Raw genomic sequence first — 24428 nt, 5'->3', positions numbered from 1 at the left:
TATAGCATGGCTGACATAAAGTAGTCCTTTCGGCAAAGTGGAACAAGTACTTTGTCACTTTAATAAGCAAAAGATATCCACTCTGTATCCATATAGGAATGATAAGATCTGTATCTTTATATTGTACTTTTTGGTGCTGAGATCTGGTTGGAAAACGATGTTTAATTTTATGTGGATTGGCTTAGTGCTTCCCATAAAATAAAAGAAGAATTCGCAGTTATCTTCCCAACCTTATCTTCCTTACAAAAATCAATCACAACTAACAACACCTTTTGCTCAGGGCCAGGTTTTCTTTATCAGATGAACAGTAGCAACTAAACCAATTAAAATGGAGCAACAGATCACTTCTACATTACTAGTTCAAAGTGTGCCCTATCAAAATAAATAAATAGACATTCCAATTTCCAGATCAGTTGAGCTTTGTTCAAATCATTTATAAGAAGCAAAGTTTAGAAGATCACTTCGAATAATCAAAGCTCAAGAGTGAGTTGTACCTGTAGAAAACACCTCCATTTGACAATAGCATGTTAAGTTTCATTCTAGATACGTCAACATAATTAATATACAGTGTTGCTAATCGCAACCAAGTGATCATGGGTTCAAGTTTAGAACCAAAGCAAACGGGCTCTAACGCTGCATAATTTAGCACTTCCCAGACTTTGTAGTGACAAGAGACTCGTTTACTGGTGTTGTGAATAAATCACCTTGACTCCGGTTCATACTGGTTCGACCAGAATCAATCAATGATACGAAACGATTGGCGGGTTCGCCCGAAGGCTACATAAGGATTCAATCTTGACCATCCAATCTTAATCAATGGTCACCAGTGACACAAGACGACAGAAGAAGCCTATAATAGGGTCGTGACACTCACGAAAGGTAAGACATTCAAATCCCATTACTGAAACTTACAATTGACTTGATCATTGAAGACGAAGCGCCGATCCAACTGATCGGCTCCATTTCCAACAATCTTTTTGTTTCTTTTGTAGGAGAGTGAATTCCAATCAGGTCAGACCAAATTTGATAGGTTTGGTGAAAGATTCTCGGTTCACAGGTTCCGGCAAAATCTGCACCAACAACTGGGCTTGCTCTTTAACATGGTTAAAGTGCCAGGTGCTTCTGAAGTCGGATCCAATGTTGATAAGAAAAATAGAAGAGAGACACTGCAGAAGGGTTTTGGATATTCTGTGTTTTAGGCTTCTGGCAAATGTAAAAGAAAAAACAAAGTGCCAACCACAGACTTGACTGAGGTTCCTGCTTAATACATGATAACATAAGCGACAAACAAAAAGGGGAACAGGTAGCCTTACAATAATCTACCCACCTTTCCAGATAACCTGTGACCCGATTACCTGCCTCATGTCTGCCACACAAAATGTTCCATTTATTTGAATCCCTTAACTTCCATTCTTCTTTAGTTTTGCATGTTAGGTTGAAAGAAACCAAGGTGTTGGTCTGAGTCTATATAAAACACAAAACTCAATGATGAAATTTGCAGTTGATTAGATGGCCACTACCACGAGTTTGATTCATAATACAACAAAGGAACAGCAAAATGACAGTTTACATGCCATGTAAATTAAACTGGTCCAGCTAATATTGACAAATGTTCAGTTCTTACTTCGGTTACCATCCTCTGTTACCTTCTAGAAGTACGATCAACAATGAGGAAGACAAGCTGCTCTGATGCCTTACATTTGAAAACTCTCTGAAGCATCAACTCCAAAAAGCTTCTAGCCAGCAAACTTGAACACCATCAGTATGCATATAAACTGCCTGGCAGCAGTAGCAAAACCAGCTCCAATGACAAAGCTCTTTCACTCAACAGGCTGCCCTTCAAATAAGAAACAAAGAAACGATTAGATATCCTCCAATCAAATGCTTATAAAGAATCTGGGCAAGTTTCACTGATTAACATCCTCTATTGCACTCAAATACAGAAAAGAGAACAGCTCATTCTCTACATCTCTGGCTTAATGTTTCTCCCAATGCAGTGTGAACAAATTTGTTGATAGAATTGTGATATTTGTATTACCATAATGCTTATCAGGCAAAGCTTCAAATCAATAAGCATCAAATATGACACATGAAAAGAAAAGAGTGTACTCCCACAGCCCTCATTTTACTTTTGAGTGCCATACATGTATTATTGTAACAGTACCACATGAAAGAGAATATAGTGCATAAAAATAACCCCATCCTTTCATGTCTGCCACAAAGCCCCATCTCTGCAAGAATCCTGAAACAATCCGTCACCTATAGTTAAACATGTCAGATTGGAAGAAACCAAACTGTTGGCCTCGGTCCAAGAAAACAATCAAAAAACATGATGAAATTGATAGTTGATTAGACCGCTCTTAATAAGCACCAGTTTTATTCATCATATTACATGGAAACAGCAAAAGGTTAGCGCACGTGCCTCGGATATTCAAGCAACTTTGAAAAATGTACAGCAAGTATTTCAGTTGGCACCCTAAATTGCATTCTAGAAGGATCAAGAATTAGGAAGATAAGTAGCTTCAATGCCCTGGGATTTGTACCTATACATCTCAAAATTCTCTTAAGCAACGAAATCTAAGATCCTAGATAACAGACTTGATCATCTCAGCCATCAGTAGCATCTTGACTGCCTGGCAGGATCAGCAAAACCAGCTCCAATGTCAAAGCACTCGAAATGCTGCTGCTACAAATGAGAAACAAGGAAATGGTCAGATGGAGTCTTTAATTGTATCATCTCCAAAGAAACCACAACATCTACTCTGATCATGAAGAATTAACTTAAATCTCTTCCCAGGAAATCCTCCAATCAAATGCCTATCAAGAATCTGGACTTTTTTCAGACTAACATCCCATCCATTGCACTAAAATACAGAACAGCTCATTCTTCCTGGCTCTGGTTTAATGTTTCTTCCAATGCATTGTGAACAAGTTGTTGACAGAAATCCAACATTTGTATTACTACAACACATTTCAAGGCAAAGCTTCCAATTGATAAACACCAAATTTATTACACAAATAGGGGAGTATTGCTTTGCTAGTCTCCCATTTTACTTTCCTATGGCATACATGTATTTTTGTAGCATTCTTTCTACCTCAGGAACCTGTATCAGCCAAGTGAAGCCTATGCAAAAATGTTGCGCAGGACAGGGAGCAATTAAAAAAAAAACAAATAGTTGACCATTTTTCCTTAGAATCAGATACAGCTTATTCTAAATTTGGGTTCCTACGATCCACTTGTGTAAAATAACCAAATAAATGGCAACGCAGCAGCTACTCCAAAATTTATGAGGGTAGTAGCTGATTTGGTTAATAGATAGAAATATGTGGGGTTCCTTAGCAAGATATACCACATATATGTAGGGAGGAGCTTCATTTCTTGGCCAGCATGAGTAAAAGCAGGTATGTACATAAGCGCAATGTTGTCCCTTCTGAACAATTGCCACAGCCATGAGACATGTTGGGCACACATAATGTGTAGGGTTGAAACTATAGTTAGCATGTGTCATCACACTGAGACAGTCAGAGATTGCAAGTTTTCAGTTATGGCAGCTTATATGACAGTATATGAAAACTAGGAATACATAATCTGGTTCCTTTGATAAGGAAACCATCTCTCAGTAGGTAATATGAGTGGCTAATAGGATGACCCTGACTCAGGGAAAGGAATACCACACTAAAATCAAGACAACGGGGATATTGACCCGACTCGATGTATTGGCAGCAGTGTTCACTAGAATCCTACAGCCTCAACACTCGTTTGAAGCAACAACTTGACACAAATTATGGCATTTGCAGTGGAGGTACATATTGACCCGACTTGATGTATTGGCAGCAGTGTTCTCAAGACCAAGTCAACTTTTGAGTACAAAAGTGTACCCTTGGAAAAATTCAACCAACTTGGTGTACCTCTGATTTAGCTTTCTTTTTGGCACTCAAGTTTTTCAGGGCCTGGTGATCAGAGAATGACATGAATTCTTGCAATAAAAGATAATAGCACCAATAGCACAAGCCTTGGACAACCACATAGAGTTCCTTGTCTAATTGTTTGAATATCGTTGCTTACTTCACTCAGTTTCTCACTGAAATAAGCAACAAGATGTCCTTCTTGACTTAGGACACTACCTATTCCAATGCCAAATTCATCACAGTTTACTTTGAAGACCTTGGAGAAATTTGGAAGATGTAGGATTGGAGCCTCCATCAACTTCTTAATCTCTTTAAAAGACTTCTCAGCACTTAACTCCATTGGAATTCCTTTTTTTTTCATGCAACCGATGATAGGATACATAATGGAACCAAACCGATAGATGAATCTCCTATGGAAGGTGGCTAAGCCATCGAAGCTCCACACCTCATGGATGTTAGTTGGTTTTGGCCACTCAACAACGGCTCTCAATTTCTCAAAATCAATGGATAGGCTTTCTGTTGATACTGAATACAAGAAATCCCAAATTGATCTCATAAATGTGCATTTGTTGAGATTGGAATGAAGCTTTTCTCATTGAAGCACTTGGAAGATTTGGCGCCAGTGATCCAAGTGGGAAGACAGGCCTTACTGTAAATGAGGATGTCATCATAATATGCCACCAAAAAACTTGCCATTGAATGAGTGTAGTACTTGATTCACTGCTAACTGCACTGGTTAAACCAAAAAGGCCATCCTTCGTGTTGCAAACCATCTTGCATTCATCCCCAATTCTAACCCTAATCTGGTGGAAGCCACTCTTGAGATCAATCTTAGACGAGCTAACCATCATATTGAGCACGTGGTCAACTCTAGGTATGGGAAACATATATTGAATGGCGATCTTATTAGTGGCTCTATTGTCTACACACATACGCTAGGTGCCATCTTTCTTAGGTGTAATTAGGGAAGGTAAAGCACAATGGCTAACACTCTCCTGAATGATCCCCTTTTGAAGTAATTCATCCAACTGTTGCTTCAATCTAGCATGCTCTTTGGGATACATAAAGTAATAAGGTAGGTTTGGCAACAAGGAGCTAGGGACTAAGTTGATTGCATGGGATCATGCATGGGTGTGTTGGGAAATGCCATGTCAACATTGTCACATCAGCCTCCATTAGTTTTTATGATAACAAACATGAATTACTAATGGCTATACTAAGTCGTGTTTGCTAGTTCAATATAAGAGCAAGCAGACCAAATCCAACTCAATGCCGAATGCAAGCCCAAGTCAAGGTCAAGACCAAGCCAAGATGGACATGAAGTCTAAGTCAAGATGAGCATGAAGAATGGAGTACAAGAAGACTCAAGAACATCAATGATCATCAACTCAAGATTAAGCAAGAAGACTTAGCAAATTAGGACTTAAGTCACTTCATGTACACTTATATGTAATTGCACTCAATTATACACATATAATGTCATTAGACTGACCTAGGACATGTTAGGAGAGTGTATAAGGCTTAGGATTGGCTAGAAAATCCTAAAAATCCAATCAAGTCCTTGAATGCACTTACTATGCACTCTGTGCTTTAGACAGACGTCCGTCTAATCCAGACGGTTGTCCATCTGATCTAGAAGGTCGTCCATCTAATCCAAAAGGTCGTCCGTCTGGCCACAGAGAGCCAGAAGGCATTTCTGTCTGGCTACAGCAAGCCTAGACAGACAGTCAATCTGGTTTTGACTTAAGCCCAACGGCTATTTTTGAGATGCAGCTCCGTCTGATCCAGACGAACGTTCGTCTAGACTGAAAACTGGGAGAAAAATTTATCTGTTTTCTATCCGTTGGAGGTTGGGCCAAGGCACTCAAAGGCCATCTATATAAGCCCAATTCACCCCATTTGAGACCTTGAACCATGCCAACTGATCGACTACTCCCCAAATACTCTTTAGCTCTTAAATTACAGGAAATCATTTGTTTTGCCTCTCACGCTTACTCCACCCTTGAAGAACATACCAAGGTGTTTAAGCAAGCTCATTGGAGCAAAGCTTGAGGTGATTGAAGGCTTTTTATTGGAAGGTCATTGGTGGTGCAAATCATATCATTTGGGCATACACTCTTATTACATCACACTCGCACAAGAGGTAAAGTGTCACACATCTTGTTAGGTAACATCCTTCCCTTGTATTTGTTCAATTCTAATCTAGGTAGATTAGAATTGATTTTTGGTGCTCTTGCCCATAAACAAAGATTGTAGAGTGTGCTCTTGCCCGTGAACAAAGATTGTAGAGGGTGCTTTTGCCCGTGAACAAAGATTGTAAAAGGGTGCTCTTGCCCCGTAACAGAGGTTGAATTCTAATCAATCGCAGATAAACCCCATGGACCAGATAGGTACTTTGAATTTTATAATGTCTAAAGAGGCTCGCTTTAGGTTTGCTAAGATCAAGCTTATTGGAGCTGCCCAAGACTTCTGGATAGAATTGAGTACCAAGAGCACAATCTAACACTTCAGCTAGTGACCACTAGGGCTCTGATGTAAGAAAGGGAGTTCTTGCCTATCACTTATAGGCTGAATTTGTTGACACTAACACCTTGAAGCAAGGTTTAAAGTATCGGTATTGAGTGTCGTATCGGTCAGATGATTGTAAGAGACGTATCGTCCTGTATCGAGCATTGTATCGCTTTGGCTAATGAATTTTAGTGTAATTCAATGGAGAGACCTATTGAGATGTATCGTATCGATTGGGTCAAATATGGATACGTATCGGCTAGTATCGTTTGGTATCGTGAGATACTTTAAACCTTTCCTTGAAGCAAGGAAAACCATCATTGACTGACTACATGACCAAATATAATGAATGCAAGACTAGGAGCTGTGAGCATGAGGATGTTGAGCCGTACTATCCAAATTCCTTGTTGTATTCAACTTTAATATCTGGTCACAATTTGCACTCACTTGATGCAAGATATCCCTTAAGCCTTTCGAAGAGCTTTAGAACTTCAGTCGTTAATGAGGATTTTTCCTTTAAAAAAGTGCTTCCAGCTCAGGGAATCTAATTTTCATAGGTTTGTCCTTAACACAACTGATCTTCGACAACTCCCTATCAACACACAACGTCAAACTGACAACAATAAGAGTAAAGGCATTATTTGAGCTCCTCCATGAAAACTAGTTAACTTAACTATTTCAAATGCCAAGAGTTTGGACATGTTGCGAGGGAATGCGCCAACAAAAACCTTTATGAAGAGGAAAAGCCCATGAGGATTTTAACTAGGCGTCTAGGTTGATACCTAAGTATGAGGACTATCGAGATTCAAGCAGATGAGAACAAAGATGATGAGGAACTTTATATAATTAATGGGTCTAGACGTAAAGTGTTGTCAGTTGTATACTCTCACAACCCAAAGACAGTGATGATTGGCAATGGACCAACATTTTCATTGTCTACACAAGCCACTAGGACAAAATTGTTGTGTCGCCATCGACAATGGTAGTTGCGTGAATGTAGTTGCCTAGAATGTCATTTCTAGAACGGACTCAAACTAAAGGTTTATCCCAAGCCATAAATGGTTGCCTGGGTAAATCAATTTACAATCTCTGTCACTATGTTTTGTCCCCTCGCACATTGTCGGATACATGGATAGAATGTGGTTTGATGCCTAGAGATGGATATTGCTCACAAAATTCTTTGGAGACCATGGTTATCTTTGAGAATTGAGATGTCACCAATTATGGGATATATAACGTGTGTATCTTTGGATTTAATGGGAAAAAGATTTGACTAACTTCTAATGCCCCAAAAGAGCCCAAAGTTATATACTTGAGTAATATCACTAAGCAAGCTTGTTCTACAGCACTCGGTATACTAAATCAACAATAATTTGAAGTTGAGTGTAAGGAGTTAGGACTTCTCTGTGCTCGAGTTGCTTCATAGGGTAATCTAAATACATCCATTAACGTTTGTTGAGGTCCCTAGGGAAGTAAATACCTTATCAGAGGTGTTTGAATAATCGTTTCCTAGGAACTACTAGATGAATTACCACCTATTGGTGCAACCTAGAGGGGGGTAAGGTTGCAACTAGTGGACCCCAATTCTTCAGTTTGATTGCAAATTCAAGGTAAATTGAAAATTTAAATGAAATTAAACAATAACAAACAACCACAACACAAGAATTTATAGTGGTTTGACTTTACAAGTCTACGTCCACTCCTCTCTTGGCCTCAAAAGAGATTTCCACTAGTGATTCTCTTTCAATATAGTGGGTAGAGAATCAAACCCTTACAATATTTGTTACAGGGCAAGAGCACCCTATTTACAATCTTTGTTCATGGGCAAGAGCACCTTTTATAATCTTTGTTCACGGGCAACAACACCCAAAATCAATTATAATCTACTTAGACTAGAATTGAACAAATACAAGAGAAAGATGTTACCTAACAAGAGGTGTAACACTTTACCTCTTGTGTGAGTGTGATGCAATGAGAGTTATATGCTCAAATGATATGATTGCACCACCAATGACCTTCCAATAAAAAGCCTTCAATCACCTCAAACTTTGCTACAATGAGCTTTCTTAAACACCTTAGTATGTTCTTCAAGGGTGGAGTAAAGATGAGAGGCAAAACAAGTGATTTCTTGTAATTTGAGAGCTTAAGTGTACTTGGGGAGTAGTTGATCAATTGGCAAGGTTCAAGGTCTTAAATGGGGTGAATTGGGCTTATATAAATGGCCTTTGAGTGCCTTAGCCCAACCCCCAACAGATAGAAAAATGATAAATTTTTCTCCCAGTTTTCAGTCTAGATGGACGTCTGTCTAAATCAAACAGAGCTCCATAAAAAAAATAGTTGTTTAAAAAATAGCCGTTGGGCCTAAGTTAAAACCAGACAAACGTATGTCTGAGCTTGCTGTAGCCAGACGGATGACCGTCTGGATCAAACGGACATTTGTCTGAAGCACAAAGTGCACAGTAATGTGCATTCAGTTTTCTAGCCAATCCTATGCCTCATACACTCTCCTAACATGTCTTAGGTCAGTCTAATGACATGATACGTGTATAATTGAGCGCAATTACATATGAGTGTATATGAAGTGACTTAAGTCCTAATTTGCTAAGCCTTTTTGCTTGAGCTTGAGTTGATGATCATTGATGTTCTTAAGTCTTCTTGTACTCCATTCTTCATGTTCATCTTGACTTAGACTTCATGTCCATCTTGGCTTGGTTTTGGCCTTGACTTGGGCTTAGGCATTCGGCATTGAGTTGGATTTTGTCCACTTGCTCTCATAGTGAACTAGACAAACACAACTCAGTATAGCCATTAGTAATTCATGTTGTTATCCTAAAAACTAATGGAGGCTGATGTGGCAATGTTGACATGGCATTTCCCAACACTATCCATTTTACCTAATCTATCCTAATAGGACTTCGGCTAACTAACGAATTAACGATTATAGGACGGTGATCACCCTCCTAACCTCATCCACATCCATTACCCCGAAAGGTATCCCCAATCATATCGTATCCTTCAAAATGGCTGTCAAAGTTTTGAAATTCAAATTCTAAGTTTTCATTCCTAGGCCTATTGGCTTGAACATCATGCCATGCTTGTTTTTGTTGCCCTCCATAGTTGCAAACCTTATTGCAAGGGCTAAGACATTACGTTCAATGACATGAAAGATGGTGCTGTCTGTTCTGCCTATGGAGAGCTAGCTCCTTGTGAGTGGCTTAGATGACCTTCAAGATCTCTCCATATTGTTGGAGCAGCTAAGTCACTTGGTCGAGGGTAAATGGGGCATGGAAGAGCCAGTCATGTTGGAATGCTCTTTTCTGCTACGGCTAACCATATAATTGGTGGCCTAAAGACACTTAACTAATGACCAACAACACTAACAATCTAAACCTAGGCTCAGATACTAAGTCTGATGTACCCTAGGGACTAGGGATCCTATAAGGGTTGGTTACGTGTACTCTAGGTGAGTGCAAGTCCTAAAGGGAAAATATCAAACATAGGGGAGCAGCAGCAGCAGCAAATAAAAGATAAACATGCAACTTTGACAACATAAATAAAGCAATGGTCAATGTTAGCCTTAAGCTAATATGCAAGACCACACGAAACTCAATAGGAAAACAACGGGGATGAGGATCATAGGAAAATTAACACCTTAATTGAGTGCACATTTATCAAGAATTCCTAATTACAAGTTGTCCTAGTCCAGAAATCTATAACAATGGTAACAAGCAAATAACAATTTTAAAAGGAAACAGTATAAAGCAAAAACATTTGTATCATGGAAGTAAATGGAAAGGGAAATAACATACCCATAAAATGTTTAGTTAGGATGATATCTTTGCAGTTATATGATAGCAGGAAATAGCAAAGAAACTAGAAACTGCAAACAGCATGGAACGGATGAACCAAATGAAGACTAGAAAAAAACGAAGAAACTAAAGGGGAAAAAAGTTCAGGGGAAAGAAAGAGGAAAAGCAGCAGCAACCTGCCTCACTGCTGACCTAAAAAACAGAAAGAAAAAGTTAAAAGAAAAGGAAAAAGAAAGGCAGCAAGGAAGAACAGAAAAGAAAGGGGGTGGCAGACCTGTTTCACGCAAGGAAGAGATGGGGGAAAAGAAAGAGAAACGAGAAAGAGAGTTCAGTACAAGAAATAAACTCCTATTTCTTCTTCCAACTAATTCATTCAATAACTCCATCATGAATCATCTCTTCGTATAAGTAAATTCTAAATTCAAAAGCCACAGTAACCTTCCTACTAATATTCAAAATTGTTATTATCTAGGTTTAGGTTCTACCCTGTAGCTTACTAGTTGGCTGCTCCCCTCCCCCCCCCCCCAAAAAAAAAAAAACTCTCTTTGAATATTCTTCTTTTTCCCCTTTCGGTATTGTTAGTAATGACAATTTATTCTTCCAAAAAAAGGGGGGAAAACATTGAATAAGCCAAATAAGAACCCATATAAACCAAATAAAACCAACAAAAAGAAATAAATTGCACTAGGCATGGTGCCTCTAGTCAACCCAATGGACTTTAGCAGTTCGATAGCCTTTAAACGCATCATACACCCACATAGTGCTAAAAGGTTGATCTCTTTTTTTCACTAAAAGGATCATTATATTAAGCGAAGAAGAAAAATTAAAAATACATCAATTAATACCGTATAAGGAACCAACCTCCCTTACCCGCAACAACTGTTGCCCCCAATACACCCTTCCTCACTGGTTCCTGCTCAGATTAGAAAACCACTAACTCATAAAACAAAATCTAGGACGTCTTGAGGCATCCACATCAAGTTCATTAAAGATTGAAGCTGACCAAGGAATGTTAATATCAGAAGTTCTTGTCCTAGCTGCTGAATTTGCCAAAAAATCTGCCACTGTATTAGTTTCATGATAGCAATGTGAAATCTTCCAATCTATAGTCAACAAATATTCTTGTAACTCTCTCCACATATGAAAGATATACCAAGGTATTTTCTTCTGTTATATTAAAGTCACCACAGCCTTTAATGCCTTGCCCAACGTAATTTGTGAATGAAAGTTTCCAATTCAGCCTCAAAGTTGGTTTTAGCATCTAAAAAAATATTGAAATTGAAAACCACCGCAGCAACTTCATTTCGAAATACTCCTCCACCGCCAGACCTTCCTGGATTGCCTAAAGAAGACCCATCAATATTTAGTTTAACCCAACCTACAGCAGGAGGACACCAAAAAATTTCTTGTGGAGGAGCAGCACTAAAGACAGAGAAGTGAAGGCCCAGTTTTCTTGCATCCAAAAAAATGGTAGGAGTTACTTTTCTTCCATCCATTTTAAAGCCAAACTGTACTAAGTCTGAAAAAATTAAACTCACCACCTCATCAGTCCTGTAAATTTTCAAACCGGATTTGATTGTGGACCATCCAAAGAAAGTATAAAAGCAAACAACATCCATTAATCCAAGCAGTCTGTAAAGGAGACTGTGAAGCCTGGTGTTTCTAAGCCTTGAACGACTCTACAATCGAATCTTTTACTGTCCAACTATAACCAAACTTTGCTGCAAAAGCTTCTCCACATCCACGTGAAAATGAGCAGTGAAGAAAGAGATGTCCTATGTCCTCTGAAGCTTTACCACATAGATTACAACAAGAGGCCAGCATAATCCCTTTCCGAGTCAACAAGGCATCAACAGGTAGCCTATCATGAAAAAGTCTCCAACAGAAAACTTGTTGTCTAGGCTGCAAAGAAGTCTTTCCAAATACTTTTAGCCCATTCCAGTTGTTCTCCTTTTCTACGATAGAGATCCCATGCCGATCGAAAACTAAACTCTCCCCCCACCGAACCTTGCCAATGACAAACATCAACAAAACCAGCACAAGGAACAGGATATAACATAATAAGAGAGATTACCTCTTGAAATTTGGCATTGTCCACTGACGGAAATCTCCACTCCCTTTGCTGTAAACAATTTGCAACAGTTAATTTCAAATGACCCTCTAGATCTAGAGGAATACCAACATAGTCTGCAATGGTAAAATTCCCCAACCATCTGTCAAACCAGAAATTTATATTCTGACCACCGTTCATTAGCTTGAACAAAACCCCAAACCTTCCTCAATCCCAACATCAAAGATGACTGCTGCCCATAAATCTTTAAATTTTCCTTTTTGTCCACCATCTTCCCCTTTAAAAAATGAGCAAAACCAGAGTGTTTATGTTTAATTGTCCAAGCCAACTTGCATAAGAAAGCAAAATTGACATCTCTTAATCTCCGAATACCCAAACCACCCTCACATTTTGGAGTACATAGTTTTGCCCAAGACACTGTAACCTTCTTCATAGCCTCTATACTCCCTGTCCAAATGAAGTTACGCATCCAAGCCTCTGCTTGAGAAATAATAGAGCTAGGCCACCAGAACACTGAAAAATTATGAATCGGCATGCTATAAATAACTGAACGTACCAACTCCACTCTACCTGCCAAAGATAACAGCTTTCCACACCACCCTTGTAGCCGATTCTTAATCTTGTCTAAAACTGACAGCAATTCGACACGAGTAACTCTTCCTTTAAAAATATATATCCCCAGATATCGAGTAGGAAAGAGAGCAATTGGGATATTTAATATGTCCACAATTTTCTGTTTCCGACTAGGAGGCACACGTCCAAGAAAAAGCTTACTCTTCTCCAAACTAATATGTTGACCCGAAAATTCTTGATACTTCGATAAGAAATTTTTCAAAGCTTTAACATAACATAAAGAAGCATTTGAAAAAATAAAAATATCATCAGCATACATCAATACGGAAGGAACTTCTACTCCCCTGGGACCTGGCAAAGCTCTCAATCTACCAACAGCTATCAAAGAATGAATGCCCCTGCATAGAACCTCTTCTGCAAGAAGAAAAAGAAGAGGAGATAAAGGGTCCCCTTGTCGAAGCCCTTTCTCAACTCCAAGGAATCCAACTGGTCCCCCATTCAATAAAACTGAGATTCTAGTAGATTGAAGCATCTCATGAATCCAACCAACCCATCTATTTGAAAATCCGAAAGCCTTCAAGACCAAGAATAAAAACTCCCATGATAGAGTATCATAAGCCTTCATAATATCAATCTTAATTCCCATCCCTCCCCCTCTAACAGAATAATGTAAAATATTTATAAGTTCAAAAGCGACAGCAATATTTTCAGAAATCATCTTACCTTTCTGGAAAGCTCCTTGCTCCTCAGAAATAAGCTTAGGCAAAAGAGGACTCAGTTGAGAAGCCATTATCTTTGACAATGCTTTGCAAAAAAAATTCCCCATACATAGAGGCTGAAATTTGTCCAGTGTAGCTGCATTCTCCACCTTGGGAACTAAAGTGAGGAAACAATTATTTACTCCTTTTGGAAGTTTTCCTTTTCGAAAGAATGATCGAACTGCAGCCCCAAAATCGGCTGAAACAATATCCCAGCATTTGCAGAAAAAACTTCCCGAAAAGCCATCTGGTCCTGGAGAACTGTCAAGATCTAGGTCCCATACCACTCCTTTGATCTCCTCATTAGAGGGCAAACCTTCAAGCACTAAACAATCATCATCCATCAGCACTTTTGGAATCACAGACAACAACTCTGGGTGTCCCAAGTAGGAACCAGTTTTATGATAGTTTTCAAAGTAAGTCACCACATAATCTTGCAGTTCAACCGAACTTGATGTCCAAGTGTCATCCATTCTTCGCAAAGATTTAACAGAGTTTTTATTCCTTTTAAGTTTAGTAGAGAGATGGAAAATTTTTGAATTCCTATCTCCCTCCCTCAACCACCTGACCTTTGCTTTTTGCCGAAGAAGAGAGTCCAGACGATCCATTGCTTGTACAAGTTTTGACTTCAAGGAAACCTCTTGATCAAAATATTCATTTGTCATATCAAGTTGATCAATATTAGTTTGAAAGGATGCTAGATCTTTCTCCGCTTGTTGTTCTTCAATAAAAAGATTAGGAAAGGTCATTTTTGCCCAAGCTTTAAGACGCTGCTTAACATTCTTCAATCTCTATGCTAGTACAAAAATGGGATCACCAACAACCGGTTCCACCCAAGCCAAACGAACCACCTCCAAAAAAGAATCGTCAGTCATCCAAAAATTATTGAACCTGAAAGGAAAGTTTACCGGTTTGACACCTTTGTCAACAAAAACACAAATCGGAGAGTGATCAGATGAGTGTGTCGGAAGAGTGATCTGTTTAGAATCACCAAACAACTCTAACCATATGGCATTGAAGAAACTTCTATCAAGGACCGAACGAACATTACCAACTTTGTGTTGGTTTGACCATGTAAATTTCCTACCCGAAGCTGGAACTTCAAAAAGCTCACAAGCATCAATGGTAGCCTGAAAATCAGCTGCTCCACTTAGCTGGAATCTGCTTGAACCCCTCCTTTCAGATACCCGTAACACTTCATTAAAGTCCCCCCATAACAAAAAATGGTAAGCTGGACAAAGGGAGAGCAATAAGATCCTCCCAAAGCCGTCTGCGATCAGATCTATCACAACAAGCATGAACCACTGATAGACCAAATTGCACACCTTGCCACTTGAATTGAAGAGAGAGTTTTTGGTCAGATGAAGAGAGAACAGAAGGCCGCTGCAACTCTCTCTTCCAAAAGACCCAAAGATTCGGAACTTTCTCCAGCCGAAAATTATACACAAAATTAGAAGAATATCCCAATCTATTAATAAAGAGAATTGGGCACTTACTAACATCCACTTTTGGTTCAGCGACACAAAAAATGTCTCGTTGATGAGTCATTAACAGCATTTTAAGGGCCCTCCTACCAGACGCATTACCAATGCCGCGAATATTCCAAAAGAAAAGCTTCATATCAACAGTTACAAAGCAGCACTTTCCTCTCCCAATAAGAGGCTCTTATTTACTGTAGAGACTTTCCCTAAAGCAGCATCTACCTTCTTGAATTCCTCTTCCAACAAACCCTTTTTACTTGTAGCCACTTTCTTCACTGCATGAGCCTTCTTAGGATGACCAGGCTTCCGACGAGTAGAGCCTTCATCCCTCATTGAGATAGAAGACAAAGGAGGAGGAACAACTTCCAATTGCAGCGTTCCATCATTTTCAAATATGGCCAAACTCTTCTGGGCCCCACTAGAGTCCAACGCATTCTCCCTAGTTGCCACGTCAGCCCCTTTCTCTCTAAAATACCTTCCTTCCTTGGTCGAACTTCTTAGCGCATTTATAGCATTGGGTCCCACCAATGAATCCCCCAAATTAAGGTTTTCAAGTAGAATAGAACTCTTATCCGCAGCATGAACTGTTTGAAATTCAAAATGCTTGGTCGAAACACACCCTTCATTCTTATCATTGGGTCCCACAAATGAATCCCCCAAAGTAGGGTTTTCAATTTGAATAGAAGTCTTACCCGCAACATGATCATTTTGAAATTCAAAATGCTTGGCCGAATCACACCCTTCATTCTTATCATTGGGTCCCACCAATGAATCCCCCAACGTAAGGTTTTCAATTTGAATAGAAGTCTTACCCGAAACATGGACATTTTGAAATTCAAAATGCTTGGCTGAATCACAATCGTCAATCTTATCTTCAGGTCTCACTAGTGAACTCTCCAAAGGAGAGTTACCAATAAACTTAGAACACTTATCTACATCTAAGGATTTTTGAAATTCAAAATTTGTGGCCGAACCAATAACCACACCATTTTGAAAATCAAAACCATCAACCAAATGAAGGTTTCCATGAGATTTAGAACTCTTATCCGCATCAAGGATTTTTTGAAGTTCAAAAGGGTCGCTCTCTTGGGTAGGAGTCGAAGATGAATGATTCGAAGAAAAGTCCTTACCCAAAACCAACACCTCATTATCAGAAACCCCTTGATTTAAAAAAGAATTAACTAAATTCTCATTGGCCGACGGAGAGTCCACCAGCCCTGCCTCCACTAAAGCCGCATGAACCACTTGAGAGGACGAATTACTCTCACCCTCAAACTCCAGCGTCTTTGCAATCCTAATAGAATTAGGACCTTCATTCAGAACCGCATCTTCATGCGCCAAGTGTTGAGGAACAAACTTCTCTTTAGCCGAAGGAATATTAACATTGCAATTTTTGCCCAAATGACCTTCTCGATTGCATCGAAAACATCTTTGAATTCCATCCTCATAGCTCACCTTTTGAATGAAGCTGAAAACACGTGTAGAACCAGGTTCAAGGCGCTCTATTTGAACTTCAGACACTAGCTCAGCTTCCAATTCTAATTCCACCAGAATTCTTGCGTAATGTCCCACAGAACCAAGACGAGTACGACGGTCTAAAGAAACAGGACGACCTACCGTCTTAGCAATAGAAAGTAATACCTTAGCATGCCAGTATTCAAGAGGAAGATCAGGGAAATGAATCCAAACCAGTTTGGCAGACGGTTGCGGAGCATGAATGTTAAAATCCGGATGCCAACGTTGGAATCGAATCAGTTGATTGCCAATATTCCAGACACCTCTTCTCCAAACTTCTAACAAATCTTCCTCACGTCTAAATTGAAAAATCACGAAACCCTTTCCCAAGGAATGAAAAGAAACTCCTTGTTTCAGTTTCCATGATTTAGAAGCCAGATCACGTAAAGCATCCATTGCTGTCTGACGAAAGTTTGCCCTCCCAATCAAGGAGAAACGAAATTGAGTACCCTGCAACTCGTACTCAGATTGAGGAATAACAATACGCCGATAAGATCCAGCCTGCATAGGGGATGGGAGGGAATCAATCTCAGGCATAATGGAAGTCCCTACCACCCCAGCGTAAGATCTCCCACCGTCCATCTTCTGAGAGAAGCCATTAACAGCCCTATCCGAAGACCTATGCGCACCATCTTGCTCCAAAGCTTCTTTCTCCAGAGTTTCTCTCTCCTCCATCTCTTCTCAGCATTTCCCCAAAAGATTGTTTAAAAGGTTGATCTCTATTCCAGCGTTTGAAGATAAACTTAAAACTAAATTATAAGGGTGATTTGCATGTTATATTGTAAAGTAAAGTTAGTTCGCATAGTTCCACCATTGGCCTTTTAGTTTTTATCATTTTTATTTGATTTCCCTTTCACTATAATTTGGATAATGACCATTATTTTGTTATGTTGAGCGTTAGATGTTATTTTTCTTTAATTTTTTATTCTTCAGGTGGGCCATGAATAATCCAATAATTACATTGTTTGTTGATACAAGTCACAATGCTAAGACAAATCCTTGGATAGGCATGCAATTTACTTCTCATAATGAGGAATACGATTTCAATAATAGTTATAGACGAAGATTGGGTTTTAGTGTTAGAAGAGAATTTACAAATAAAGCAAGATTGACGGTCCAAAAATAACTTTGTTTGTTGTATAGAAGGTCTTCGCCTATCCCCCCCCCCCCTCCAAAAAAAAAAAAGGTGATAATGTTACTAGTAACTCTCAGGCAAAGATAAGAACTTATTAAATAGAGCTTTTTTGAAAATAAAAAATATCACTACAATGATTTTATTGAAGATCCTAATCATGAGCTTCATATGCTACCTACCACTCACTTAATGAGGTTACAACAGTACATTTTAGACATACATCCTTTCAAAATTAAGTTGGCTGATAAAGTTGGTGTGCCACCCAAGGTTTAAAGTATCGTGTATCAGTATTTAATAATGTATCGATCAGGTGATTTTATGAAATGTTTCGGTTTGTATCATATCGTAGATACATATCGATTGGTGTACATTCAAATCCAAATGATCAAAATATATAGGGAAATATAGTGTAATTTACAAAAGACAATAGATATAGCCAATACATAATTATTTTCTTCTGATTGATCAAAGAAGTACATAAACAGGTTCAAACATACTTCATATACTACTAACTATACAACAGATACAAGGTGTATAGCATCTGTATTACCAATTCCAGTACAAAAAGAAGAAGGGGGTAGTAGTTAGTGCACAAGTGACTTAATTATTTTATCCAAAGCATATTTGGAGTAGTTGATGCACAATTCACTGGTTAAAAACCAACACAGTATTGACGAAGTCTCATTGGAACCTTCAGACCCTGAAGCAGAACATGAATGAAATCCATAAAGTGAAAGGAACCTACTTAACATGGTAGCAGAGGAAGGTACCAACAGAAGAGAGAATGAAGAAAAAGAAAAAGGTGTGGGGAGACTAAAGAGAGAGAGGGAGCTCTTCATATTCTAAGCAAGCAACTAAATTGAATGGGGTCTTATGTAGAGCTAGTGGGGTTTATATAGCACTCTGTTAGTCTTGTAGACAAGACTCCACAGAAATTGAGAACGTATTTCTAAGACCCAAAACAGAGTCGTCAACAACCTATCCCCTCTCTCAGAATATCTTAATAAGAAACTCATCCCCCTATCTTAATAAGAAACCCGTCTCCCTACTGGTTAACTGTTCAAGTGCCTGAACTCACCGCTGGCTAACTTTTTGAAAATCAAACACAAGACTGTGAGTTTCATAATAGAAAATGACATCAATAAGAGTCACAATGTCCATCTCTTACAGAATCAAGAAAACAGCTTCTAATGTCCTTAAGACCTAATGACCAGCAACAGTGACACTCTCAAACATCTAAGCATGTTGATGTCCCTGTACTTGCTAAAGAAATCTGCACATGTAGCAAAGGAGAGCTGAGCTTGAGTCGCTTGACCTTGAAATAGATATGAGCAGCAGATGGAAATTTAGATTTAAAACTTTAAAAGTAAAAAGAGTGGAAAAGGATTGAGCAAAAACCAGAAACCCCTTCTTCCTCCTGCAACTTGTCATAACTTGAAGAAACTACTGAACCCTTCTTTCTGCCCTTTTTGAAGTAGTTCGACACCTATCAAATGTATCGATACGTATCAGTGAATATATTTTAAGTTATTTTTTAGAGATAGAAACGTCTTGGCATATCGTATCGTTTTTCTGCATTTTGGCCTATGCATTGAGAGACGTGGGAAACAATATGAAAAAAACAAAGTTTCAGAGACGTATCATATTGTAAGCATGCGACACCAATACGTATCGGCCGATACGAAATGATACAGATCGATACTTTAAACCTTGGTGCCACTAAGGCCATATATAATTACATAGGTAAAGAAGTAGGTGGGAAATAGTGTCTTAGATATACACATTTAGATCATTACAACTATCTTTGGAATAAAGGTCTAATGTGACTCATGTTATGGTAAGGCAGGGAGTTTGTTAAGATATTATGAAAAACAAATTGGGATCAATCCTTCTTTTGGTATATGGATTACAACTAGATAAAGAAGAGTTTATAACTAATATTTTTTGGGTATATGCAAAAATGATAATAGATTATGCACTATTTGGAGATGCAATCATGTTTGACACCACATTTTGTACAAACAAGGAGAGTAGATAGTTTAGTATTTCTTTTGGATATAATCACAACAGAGGTGTAGTTATCTCTGCAGTAGCATTATTATATAATGAGACAGTTGAATCATTTAAATGGTTGTTTAAGATATTCTTGGAAACTCATAAACAAAAGAAGCCTAAAACATTCTTTATAGAACAAGACACCACAGTGACAAAACCTATTTCAGAGATATTTTCGGGAACATGACATGGCTAGTGTACTTGGCATTTTATGCATAATAAGATTGAAAATCTATGCAACCACAAATGATGTATCAAGCTTCCTATCAAAATAATAATTAAAAAATATGAATAAATAAATGTGTTGTGGAAGTATAATTAGAGAATAGAGACTGTATGTAAAGAAATAAGATCTGAATATCAACTTAAGAAGTTTATGGTTAGATCATATTTATGGGTTTAAATACGCGGGATAGATGTTATATTCAAGATACATTTACATTTACACTAAACATAACTAAGTGAACATATAAACGTTATCTTGAAGAATTATAAAAAGTCTACTTTAGATATTGTATTATTTCTCAAACATTTTGAAAGTGTAGTCAATGATACATGTTTCAAAGGCAGAATTGAAGTAAAAAAACAAACTCTTAAGGAACTCTTCTCCATTCATACCTATATGAGGCAAAAGGAGAAGTTTACACTGCTAAAATATTTGGCTTGATTCAAGATGAATATATGTGGGGTTAGATGTTGCTACATATAAGAGAATGATGAAAGTACCATCCCACATAAATATGTCATTTATATAATTAATTCAACCATGGTTTTCAAAGCGTCCTCCGAGGTGGTAAAACAAATTTTCAACCACCTTATTTGCCACCGCTTTGTTTAAATGCAGTTTTTCAGCCACTTTTTTGCCAAATTACTATCGCTTAGTCGCCCAAGGCAACTTATTGCTGCCTAGACACCAAAGCGGCCGCTTTTTAGACATTTTGTACATAACAATATTTTTTCTTGATTTTTTTTTAAATCAAATTATATTTTACAAAGCCGTATATGAACTTAATAGTTAGTCATTTCGTAGTCAAGAATCAATGAATCATTAAATGGATAAGGCACTTATTTGGCGTCACACTATCATAAAGGTAAGTAAAAATGTAAAATTACTACTTTCATTTTCATACTCATAATTTGATATAATTTATAGTCATATGTTATGATCCTTGATGAGATGAACTTATGTTTGTGTTATTTTTAGATAATCTTTCATAATTATGATTCCTTAATATTTTTTTCTTCTTTTTTGGATGAATGTGATTCTTTAATGTTTGTTTAGCTTATAATAAAAATTTATCAGATTATAAGTAGTTGTATTGAAAAAATTTGATCCAACCGCTTCGGTAGCTTATTGCCATCTAGGCGCTGCTTTGTCGCCTAAGCGGAGCCCCAACCACCTTGCCGCCTTGAGAACCATGAATTCAACTGAGATTGGCTACAGAATCGAATGGGATCCATCTATGGCTATGGTTCAATGTAATTGCAAGAAATTTGAGACATTTGGCATCTTATGAATAACAAGGAGTTCCTTCGGAGTTTTTTCTTACTCAAATTTAGCGTTCAATCCATTAAGTGTTTACCACTAACTACCCTTTCAAAAGGTTTGAAAAATTATACAAAATTTATAGTAGACTTTGTATAATCCTTCAAGTCAGCATTTATACTTTCGCTTAGTTATGTATTGCACATGCCTCCTCTATATGTATCTTTCTTAAACATCTAGCTCACTTATGTTTGAATTCACAAATAAGATCTGACCATGAACCTTCTCTCAACTTGATGGTCATACCTTATTTGTTTACATGCAGTCTCAAATTGTACTTCTTACATATTCATATATACATTTTATCAATTCTTATAAGAAGCTTCATATATCCTTCATTAAATTGCCTAGATGTTTAATCTCATTTCGCATCAAATGCTAGGTACACAAACCATGTCATGTACCAAAAAATACCTCTAAAATAACTTTTGTCATTATGGCATCTTGATCTATAAAATATGTTTGTAGCGTCTTTTATTCATGAATTTTCAAAACTGTCTTAAACAATTTGACTATATAATAATGCTACTCCAAAAATAAAGACACATATGTGATGATTAAATAAAAATAAAAAAATCAAATAACCTATTCTCCTTGTTTGGACAATATGTGGTGTCAACCATGACCACATCTCCAACTAGTGCATAATCTATTATCATTTTTGCAACCACCTCAAAATATAAACTATCAACTCTTGTTTATCCAATTCTAATCCATATACAAAAGAAGGATTGATCCTGACTTGTTTTTCAAAATACTTTATTTTTTACATGTTTTTCAAAATACTTTAACATACTCCTATCTCACCATAACATAAGTCACCTAGAGTTTATTTTGAAGATACTTGTAATGATCTACTTATGTATATCCAAGATATCGTATCCTAACTACTTTTCACCTATGTAATTATATATGGCTTAGGTGGACACTAACTTCATCAGCTAAGTTAATTTTGAAGGCATGTATGTCAGAAATGTGTCGTCGTGACCTCATAATGTAAGTGGTAGATAGCATATGAGACTCATGATTATGGTCTTCAACATATTCATCGCATAGGTATCTTCTATCTTCAAAAAACTCTATTCTTGTACAAGACAAATAACCAGTTATCGTCTTTGCTCAAGAGTTGATGGTAACATTATCACTATTTTTTGACAGCCTAGTACCTTCTTTATTGCAAACAAATCTCCTTGAAATTATTTTAGACTTGTCAATCTTGCTTCATTTGTAAATGCCCTTCTAACACTAAATCCCGGATCCTCCTCCATCACTGTTAGAAATCAAATATCTTATTACGAGAAGTAAATAACATACCTCTCCAAGGGTTAGTCTCATTGTTATGATTTGTATCAACCAAGGTTGTCTAGGCGACAAGGCGAGGAAAGGCGATACAGGGCATCAAAAACCAAGGCGACGAGGTGACACCAAGATGGCTTGATCCAAAAAGAGCCAGGGTGCCTAGGAGATGCCTTGACAACCTTGGTATCAACCAACGATGCACTTATTGGATTATCCATGATACACCTAAAGAATAGAAAATTAAAGAAAAATAAAACTTAAAATAACAAACTAATGCTCATTATCTAAATTATAGAGAAAGGGAAACCAAATAATATAACGACAAAAACTAAAAGGCTGATGGAGGAACTATGCAAACTAACCTTACAATATAACAAGCAATAAAAACCACTCTTATAATTTAGTTATACTACTTTATTCAGAAAATTGAACTTAATATATGATTGTAAGTTTATGTTTGCCTAAAAAAAGAAATAAATTCTATGAATGTCTGTTCTAGTCTTACCAAAATTCAAAGGGAACAGAATAAACATCGTTCATTTTGTTCTAAAACAATATTATGTTGTAATACCTTTTACATAATAGTCAGCTGAAAAGATATTGTGAAGCATTATAAATTATTCTAGAATATTTTAGATAATAGAATTTTAGGCATGGGACAGCTACAAATGTGGCTGTGAGATGGTTTAAAAAACAAGCATTACATGGAATATGATGGCATGAACACTGGTTTTAACTCATCAAGACTCTAGCTTGAATAATTACAAATATAGGAACACGGTAGGTTCAACATATAACCAAAATGTTATATGCTTTTAACATCACTCTGGCTCCTTTAGATGTTCATTTTCACTACCAGTGCTTTCAGAAAATGTTGAATCAATCAATCAATATAAGAGCATATATCCCAGTGGATATTTAGGAGCAAAAAGTAGAAATGGCTGAAACTAATGGCAGCTTTGAACCATGAAGCATTAAATTATTAATTAATAAATAGAATAACGAAGTAGTAATGGTTGAAACTGTTGATGACTTTGTAAATATTCTTTTAAGCTTCTTGACAATGCTCATGTGAATCTCAGTAAAATCCATCAGAAAACAACCACATCCACACCAGTATAAGGTCCTTAACAGGTCTACAAGAATGGAGGAGAATCTTAAGGAGTAGATTATGCACACTCACATACGCAAGTCAATGCTACTTCATCCAATAGTGCACTCGACTAACACTGAACATTGATGATACAAAAACGAAATATTTTGTGTTGACTGGATCAATTGCAATTGGAGGACAAATACTTGGACTGCTAACACAGTCTCACAGAGACATTTACACAAACAGATAGACTTCACAAACACAATCCATAAAAAGAAAACACGACATTTGCATCCCAGGTTAGACTCAGATTTTACCTCTTGAAAAAGCTTCTGGGTTACCAAAACCTTAGGTCGTGATTGATCTGAAATTCTTGGGGAGATGAGATTGCAACCTGTCTTGGGTTTGCTGTGGACTACTTTTCAATGAGATTTGAAGTTTGAAAAGAGGGACCGAAGACAAGAATAGGAACCACTTCTCGACAGAATTCTTCTGTTTGCAGAGAAAGAAATAAGAGAGGTGAAGAAGCGGGAAAGAAGCAATAGAGAATTCGGCATTATTGTAGAGGATGAGATTGGAGTTCGCAAATACGGATTAACGACAATAATAAACATCCCCTATCCTTTCCCGACGCGATTCCTCTGTTTGTATAGTGAGAGAAAAGACAACTGAA

At 37.6% G+C, this 24428-nt stretch overlaps 1 long non-coding RNA gene across 2 annotated transcripts; it reads right to left on the bottom strand.

Moving 5' to 3' along the window:
- On the bottom strand, nucleotides 1–24428 carry LOC149006733 (uncharacterized). Of its 2 annotated transcripts, none has more exons than XR_016174955.1 (4): nucleotides 24073–24428; nucleotides 19158–19245; nucleotides 2544–2686; nucleotides 1–1837 (listed from the first exon to the last, which is right to left on the bottom strand). It is a non-coding gene; the product is annotated as an uncharacterized LOC149006733 (long non-coding RNA). The 2 variants fall into 2 exon arrangements; XR_016174954.1 differs by having other exon boundaries at nucleotides 1–1832.

Source organism: Hakea prostrata, chromosome 8 (assembly GCF_041222555.1).
Source record: "Hakea prostrata isolate BN-2017 chromosome 8, UWA_Hpros_2, whole genome shotgun sequence".
Taxonomy (NCBI): Eukaryota; Viridiplantae; Streptophyta; class Magnoliopsida; order Proteales; family Proteaceae; genus Hakea; species Hakea prostrata.
The sequence above is the reverse complement of the archived record's forward strand: the minus strand, read 5'-3'. Positions and strand labels throughout refer to the sequence as shown.